The 8672-nt window shown below is 45.3% G+C and overlaps 1 long non-coding RNA gene across 1 annotated transcript; it reads right to left on the bottom strand.

Moving 5' to 3' along the window:
* Positions 1–905: 905 nt before the first annotated feature.
* On the bottom strand, positions 906–8224 carry LOC309797998. The gene is made up of 3 exons (XR_014292897.1): positions 8156–8224; positions 4668–4772; positions 906–938 (listed from the first exon to the last, which is right to left on the bottom strand). It is a non-coding gene; the product is annotated as an uncharacterized lncRNA (long non-coding RNA).
* Between the last annotated feature and the right edge of the window lie 448 nt (positions 8225–8672).

The following is an 8672-nucleotide window of genomic DNA, read 5'->3' as shown; positions in this document are numbered from 1 at the left end:
CTTGCACACACTTAGACACAAACCAGGACCCGCAGTAACGACTGGGATTTGTATCAATAAAATCAGCTGCGGTATATAAACAAAGTACCATTTCTAGACATTTCAATAACCTTGCCTCTTCAAGTTGATCTTCAAGTTGATCTCTGAGTTTTAGGATTCAAGCTTCATGTTAATTCCTCCTACATCATTCACCCTCTTTAATTAATTTAGCTCCCAACAAGGAGTTGCTGAGATTCCTCCATCTGAGTACGTGCCCTCTGTTTCTCATAGGAAAGCCCATTTCATCAGTTTCCAGTAGTAAAGAGAAGGACGGGGACCACCTTACCGATTTCTCTGCCATTAGCCGCTTGACTCTGGCTTTCAGCTTCTCCTCTTGCTGTAGCCTTTCCTCGGTCAGCTTCTCCTTCTCTGCCAGATGCTGCCGTAACTCTTCTTGCAGCAAATACTGCTGAGTTTCCTGAGAACTGTTGATCTTCATCTGAAATGAGGGGAAGGGGAACTGCAGCTGATGGGGGACAGGACTAACGCAGGAGTCATTTCCACTACCTTTGGGGGCGGGACAAAGGTTCACGAAACTTTCTTCAAAACACAGAAAAACGATGCTTAGCTTAGTAACTAATAGCGAAGTAGTAGAGCATCGTGGTTAAAAGCTCAGACTGTAGATCTAGATAGAATCTCAGCTCTAGTTCTTTCTAGACACTTCTTCATATAGAAAATAAGCGGGTGAACTAAGGCAGGCCATCTTCCTCCTCATTCATCCCTGCCGGCCACTTGGGTGCGGGATTCCGTGGAGAGCACGGGCCCGTGAAGGGGCTCTGCAGCACGCCTACCTGACCTACTGCCCTTTTCAAATTGGCTTTAATGAGGTTTTCGCTGTTCCTCATTTCTTTCAGCTGAAGCAATTTCCTTCTGGAATCCTCCCGAAGCTTCTCTTCTACCTGAAAGGATGATGAAACCGAGGGCTTGCTGCTAATGTGATCATCATGCCCTCTGGGGAAACTCTTCTGGGGGGGCTAATGGCAGTGTGGGAGTCCCTGAGGGGTAGGGACAGCTGCAGACCAGCAGCAGGGGTCACAGGCATGCACAGGGTGGAGGCAAACTCACAGGGAGTTGTCCCCTACGGGAAAGGGATGAGCTCTGCACCCGGGGCTCAACTATGTTCTACTGCACACTCCCATCCCAGCTCGGTCCCTAACAAGCCGTACGACACTCGGAAAGTTATTTCACTGCTCCGGGACTCAGTGTCCTCATCTGTCCAATGGGGATGATTATACTAGTATCACTGCATAGAGTTCTTGTGGGGATTCAATGTTTGGAATAGTGCTTAAGGGCTCTGTGAGTGTGTTAAGTACTGTTGTGACCTATGAAAGGGGGACGGGAATGTCCGCCGTACAGTCTCGTTCTACTAACTCGTGATGGGTACTTGGAAATGTTATGATTGGGTTTATTATCATAACTGTTTGTCATTACCACTTTGAGCACACTCACTGGTGGTAACCTCTATGGAGGCTTGCTAAAGCAATGTCTATTAAGAATTGCAGCCTGCAAACGAAGGCATTTAAAGTGGAGAAGCTTGCCTACTTTTCCCCCCTTGCTTGGGTAACAGTCAACGCACGGTAAGCTTGGGAGTGCTCCACGCTTCCCTTGGCTGGCCAGTGTAGGCCTCGCAGCTGCTCAATTCTTGGATGCACCTGCTGAGCCCTGGGCCCTAGCACTAACAGGAAATGAGGCAAACTCTCGTAAATAAATGGAAATTTTTTGTGCTGAAACAAATTCACAGGCTGTTTTTTTAGGTATCTGAAGAGGGGGGTCACAGGGATCTAATAAAAGACCCAGAAAAGCCATTAAGAGCTTTCTTCTGAGTAGTGTGGTACAGTGGAAGAGCCTCTACCCAGCTCCGTTACCTTGGAAAAGTCATCTAAACTCTCTGGGCCTTAGTTTTCTCCCAGGTCTAAACATGCTCGGACTTCTAGGTCAGCAGCCTGTTTCATGTGCTGCAAAAGCCAAGTCCAGCCTTGGACTCTGCCCCTGTCTGTGTTCTGCATGAACAGCCCCCGTTCCCAGCCCCAAGCCTCAGAGTCACCTTCAGCGGCCGCCCTGCTCCCTCTCTCACACTCGGTCGTCTCACGCCTGTCCTCCAACCCCTCTCACATGCAAGCTGGACTGTGACAACTGGCCTCCTCGCCTCGAGTTTAGTTTCTTCCAGTGCAATCTTAACGGTACTGTGAGAGTTACCCAGCTGTAAGGCAGCTCTGTCCAACAGAACTTTCTGCAATGGTACAGGTACTCTGAGCGAGGCTGTGTTGTCTAATACGGCAGCCACCAGCCGCATCTGGGGATCAAGCACTCGAAATGGGGCTGGTGTGACGGAGGAACTGAATAAATAATTTTATTTAATTTTCATTAATTTCAGTGTAAACAGTAGCATGTGGCTGTTTGCTATGCCAGGGTCACTGAAGTCAGACGAACCTGGAGTCAGACAAAACCAACTGTGCCATTGGGCTAGTTACTTTACTAGTAACTGGTAGCCTTGACTTTCTCATCTGTAAAATGGAGAGGATGATTTCTAGATCACAGCGCTGTTGTGAAGATGAAGAGATGAAATGTTCAAGGAAACTCCTAGTACGTGAGAAATTGTAACTATCATTTTCACCCTAATTACTGTCCACGAATGTCATTGCATCAGTCACTTGTTCAGAAGCCTTAGTAGCTCCCCACTGCCTGTGTGGTACAGAGCCCAAGCGCCTGAACTAAGGCAAAACACCAAGCCAGGGATTCAAGAAGCCCCTATGAACTCTGAACGAGGTAAATAAAACTGAATCCACACCTAGATAAACCATAATAAAACTGCTGGAAATCAAGGGAAAAGACAATCTTAAAAGCAACCGGAGAAAAAGACAGATTATGCAAAGGTACAACAGTTTGGCTTACAGATGACTTCTAAATAGGAATAATAGGAGCCACAAGACAATAGTGAAATATCTAATGTGCTGAAAGAAAAGAATTGCCATTGTAGAATTCAATACGCAGTCAAATGTGTTTTAAGAGTGAAGGTTAAATATACATCTCCAGGCAGACACACAGGGACATGTGAGAATTTGTCATCAGCAGAGCCACAATGAGGGAAAACATTAAAGGGTATTCTTCAGACACAAGAAAAATGAACCCAGGTGGGTGATCAGAGATGCAGAAAAGACAAGCAACAGTAAGGGTAATGTGTGGATATGATACTGACTATAGAAAAACACTAATAATGTCTTGTGGGGTTTTAAGTATCAAGAGGAGTTTAGAAAATGACAGCAATGGCTTATAAATCTGGAGGGGGTAAGTGAAGTTAAGGTGTTTGAAACTCATTGCACTGACAAGGAGAAGGGCATAATTATCAACTACTATTGCCTCTTGGTAAGTTAAGAATGCAGGGCTTCCCTGGTGGCGCAGTGGTTGAGAGTCCACCTGCCGATGCAGGGGACATGGGTTCATGTTCCGGTCCGGGAGGATCCCACATGCCGCGGAGCGGCTTGGCCCGTGAGCCATGGCCGCTGAACCTGTGCGTCCAGAGCCTGTGCTCTGCAACGGGAGAGGCCACAACAGTGAGAGGCCCGCGTACCGCAAAAAAAAAAAAAAAAAAAAGAATGCATATTGTAGTCTTCAGGATGACTACTAAGAGAATAGTAGAAGAGTGAAAAACTTAATTAATGTGTGAGTTTGGTGAGTCAAGGATGAATGCTATTGTCTTACTATTACTAAAAGAAGTGTAAAAAAGTGAAATATTTCCAAGCTAATAGAGGGGGAAAGTGGAATAAGAGAAAACCATCCACTCAGAAGGAGGCAAGAAAGGAGAGAAAGGAACATAACACAGATGGTACATCTGGTATTGAGCAAGAAGGTAGATTTAAACCCCAGTACACGAGTAATTACATAATATAAATGGACTAAAAGCCAAAGATTGTCAAACTGGATTTTGTAAAAATGATACGCTATTTGATGGCATATGTCTAAACCTTAAGACAAAAATTGACAGAGAACATATGAAAAAGATATGGTATGAAAACTGTAACCAACAGAAAGCCAGTGATGAAGCTAAATGACAAAGGAGACGTTAAGGGAGAAACACTACTAGAGATGAAAAGGGACATTTCATGATGATCTAAAGTTTTGCTCTACAGGAAGTATTAGGATTCTAAATTCATATGCACCTAGTAACACAGCCTCAAAATATATAAAGCAAACATCGTTCATATTAAAAGAAGAAACACACAAATTATAAACATGTTGAGATTTTTAAAAACATTCTCAATGATGGAACAAAAAGACAAAAAAAATCAATATGAGAATTTAAGTTGGAACAACATCATTGGCAAACTTGATTTAATGGATCAATTCTTTCTTAGATAATTTCACAATTAAGATCTGAAGGCAGTCTAGGGTAGTGGTTACACACAGGAGCTTTGGAGTCAGGCAGACCTGGATTCAAGTTCTGCCACAACTACTTTATGCAAGTGAACTTGCATAACTTCCTTCACCTCTGTGAGCCTCAGTTTTCCCGACTGTAAGGTGGGGTTAATACCAGTATAGACCGCATGGGGTCATTGTGAGGATGAACAGAGATGATGCAGGTGGAGTGCTTGCCCCAGAGTGGTTCCCAGGCCGACCTGTCCCTGCCATACCTTGCTCTTTTCCCGCAGCATCATAGAGATCAGGCTCTGCTTGGTACTGCTCCTTTTCAGCTCCACCCTGAGCTTCCTCATTTCTTTTTCCATGTCCTGGATTTGCTGAAAGAGTTCCAACAACAGGGAAGTCAACTTCAGAACTCATTTCATCTGGTTCATTAATCCAGAAACCTAGTCTGGGATTCGCTTAACTCCTTCCCTTGGGGGACAATTCCACATCTTTGAGGCAAAGTAGACTTTCTTTCAACGGATGCAATGAAAGGGCTGGGTGAGGGAAAATTTGAGTTTCTTTTGAAGATCAGCATGGATCCTGGATTAAACAGTACAAGATACCTATCCACTCATTAGAATCTCTTTCCTTGGGGTATATTTTTGAGTTCAATCTAAATAAGGGCTGTTTGGAAGACACAATGGGCACAGTTTGGAAGCAAAGAACAATGACATTTTTCTTTTTTCTCATTTGAGGCAGAGAAGTGTGCTCCTGACAGAGAGAAGAACACACATCTCCTCCCCCCGTCCCAGGCACCGTCCTTCCCAACGGATGGAAAACGTATGCCTAGTGATGTGCACGAGGGTTCGGGCCAGTACAGGGGGTGAACATTTACATTTAGTGGTCATCTTTTCATTTTATAAATTTTTATGTTCACCTTCCATACAAGGCCAGTGATACATTTGCTTTTTATTTTGTTTTTATGAATTGTTGTAAAATTGAATGTATTTAAGCAAAAACACTTCAAGAAGAGTTGTGTGAATAACAGTGCTCAGGGCTGTGCTAAAACTTGTGACAGTGGATCATGAAAGTCTGGGCATCACAAGTCCAGGGGTAGGGACCACGGTGAATTTCTAGCAGCATATGGTGGCCACCTCCCGTCCCTGTCCCCAGGGGAAACCTGATGAGGGGCCTTGAGCCAACTGCCCAGAAAATCTGGGGAGAGTGTGTTTTCCATGGTCTTTTCACCCATCTCTTTGAGGCTAGCAAATCAAAGAATTAGGAGACTACATTAACAGACAAACACCCAGAAAGCCCCAGAGCTTGTGCTAGCTAATGGGCCAAGGAACCCCTCCAAAACCCTCAAGGCCACAATCTAGGCTTTCAGTGGACACTTAGGGGTCAGGAGTTTCAACGCACGGTTTTGCAGAGTTTTAACTCTTTCTCTTGGGCTTCCCACTTCTCCTTCTGGGCATCTTCCTTCTGTAACTCTTCTTTCAGCACTGAGCACTGTGGAGAAAAAGGACAAGGCCACGGGGGCTTGGCTGGGGGTCCCAAGTACCTGTGTTCACGCCCAGGAGTGTTTCCTGCTGTATAACCCAATCACACCTCTGAATTCTGAGAGGCGAGACCATTTGTGTGATGGGAGCACGGGATCCTGCAGTCGTTCCCAGTTCACCCCTCTCATGAGTTCTGAGGAATAGAGCGTCTAAATTCCTCTTCAAAAGCCAGCAAACTTCACTGCAGGGGAAATCCAGCTTTGTAGAGTCTGGGTACTTAGGGTGCAGGGATTGGGATGTTTTCACGCTGTGACCAGTGAGGGTGCAGGGGGCCGAGCCAGAGAGCTGGGGTCCATCTTAGGGCTTTTGTGCAGGTTGCATCTCAAAGACACAACTGCCCTGACTGGTGTGGAGGGGTAAACGGAGCTGTCTTGCCCGAGGGCGTCTCGGCAACAGGCATTAAGTGCATAAGGATGGATGTGCCTTCTTTTGACCCAGCAATTCCCACTTTAGGAATGTACCTTAAGGACAATGACTGGAGAAATAAGTAAATCTGTAGTTTCAAGGATGCTCTTCACAGAAATGTCAGTAACCGTGGAATAAAAAAAAAAAAATGAGGAAACAACCCAAGTGTTGTTTAGAACAGCAGACCACTTTATAACACTGGGTACATCCAGGAGAAAGTATGTAGCTTTTAAGACGAATGATAAGAGCATTGATTTATTAGCACGGGAAAATAGTAAGTATTTAAAAATTTTAAAAATGTGCATAGAATAAATTCACTATAAAATGATTGATTGATTGATTTCTAGGCAATATATAGAAATAAGACTGGAAGAACATACATGAAAATATTAACACTGATTTCTCAAGGTAGCATTTCCTCTCCTCTCTTTTTACTTTTTCTTTTCAATGTCAACTACTTATTTTTCTAAAATTAACACACATGATGTATGTCATTAAAAAAGAGGCATCTCAAATGTTCACAAGAGCAGTACCCTTGGTGGTGACGAGCCCTTGTGCTATTGGCCAGCACAGTCTAGAGAAGAAGGGACCTCATTCCAAGGTCAACGAGGAAGGGGAAACGGGGACATAAATCATCCAAATGCACTTCAGGAGGTAGAAGAGCCAAGCAGGTGCTGTCTTTGCAGATTCCTTCTACTTAGCACCAGCTCTGCATCCCCTTCCCGTCCCCAACACTCACACACACACACACACACACACACACACACACACACACACACACACCACATTAAACAGCTACAGCACATGCCTGGGAAGACACTCTGCTTGGGAGAAACGAATGCAGAGTGCTTGGCCAGGCAGCCGACCCAGGGCAGAGGCAGAAGAGCACAACTAAAACCAGCCTCCCACTTCTCGGAAAATGAGTTTGTCATCCCCATTTCACAGATGGGGAAATGGAGGCCAAATAAGTTACAAGAAAAGAAAGCTCTGGGATTGGACCCTGGTCTGTCTGATCCCAAAGCTCATGCAGTGCCTTTCACCAGCTCCAAACTGGGTATGGTACTACGTACCAGGTATTACTTATTGTGCCTTTTCCTTGGAACCTCAAGATATGTTCTCACCCCACCCCCATGCAGACCTAGCTATCGGGTAGCCTCTGGGAATCTCTGAGTTGCCACCTGAGATGAAAGCTTTGAGGTTTTACCTTGACTCACAGAAACAGGCACATCATGCAAATACTGAGAAATCTTATCCTATAGAGTCAGGATTCTAAAGTTAGCATTGAAGGCAAGATTTGCAAATACTCAGTTACATGGAAAAAGCTCTTTGCTTGCCTACCACGTTCATCTTCCATAGAGACATTCTGCACACTAAAGTCTAAGGAAGAAATGAGAGTCTGCGTGTTTGCATCTGGATCTTCAAACGTTCTGCTTTGAAGACAATTATGAGAACCAGAGGTGCTGGGACCACGATGCAGCCGTGTGGTCATCCGTGCTCACAGAGAGATCGTATTCTGTTTAATGTTAAACTTTGCAATGGCAGTATATGCTCATAGGGGTGTTTGTTGCTGGGATTAAACAAACTCATTTATAATAGGGGTTAGAAAATGTTTGCTGGATTTGAAAATCTATTATGCTTATTCTGAGCCACATACATGCTGTCCTTTGAAAGGCTTCAGAGAAGTTGGCCACCTGCCCAGCAGCTACCCTCCCTGTGTCCTTGGGCACTGGCCTCATCTCACCACCGTGTGTCATGTGACTCCACTGTGTCTGCTTTTCGCAGCTACAATTTGCTGATGACCCGACACTCACTCTGGAGCTGAGGGCTTCGAGCTGGTGATCCTTTTCTTTGTTCTCACTTTTCAGTTGATTCACCTCCTGTTGTAGTTGTTGAACTTGACCATCCTTTACTAACACGTCTCTTTGCAAAGATGACACCATCTCTGTAAAAGAACCAAACCAAACCAAAACAAAAGACTCATGGAGGTCAAAGAGGCAGGAAGGATTATTGGCAACACCGTGGCTGTCAGCCAATGTTTGCAAAAGACCTTCCAAGTCCAGGCCACCACCGCTGCCTGCCTACAATTGGGGAGGCTTTTTCCAAGGGTCCCAGAGCAGGAATGGGAATGAGAGCAAAGTCCACGGAACAGGGTTTGAGGCTTCAGTGAGAATGAGGGGCAGTCAGCACCAGCGAGAGGAGAAGCCTTTGGGGGCCCCTTGTGGGCACAGGCTAGGCAAAGCTGGGAGGAGAGGCCACACCATGGGCCTGGGGAACAAAGGCCCAGCACAGGGAAGGTCCAGGAATTCTTCTCCAGAGGCCAGGAGACGG

Source organism: Mesoplodon mirus, assembly GCF_964341445.2.
Source record: "Mesoplodon mirus genome assembly, contig: HAP1_SCAFFOLD_1353, whole genome shotgun sequence".
Lineage (NCBI taxonomy): Eukaryota > Metazoa > Chordata > Mammalia > Artiodactyla > Ziphiidae > Mesoplodon > Mesoplodon mirus.
Note: the sequence above shows the minus strand (reverse complement) of the source record. Positions and strands in the feature narration are given on the sequence as shown.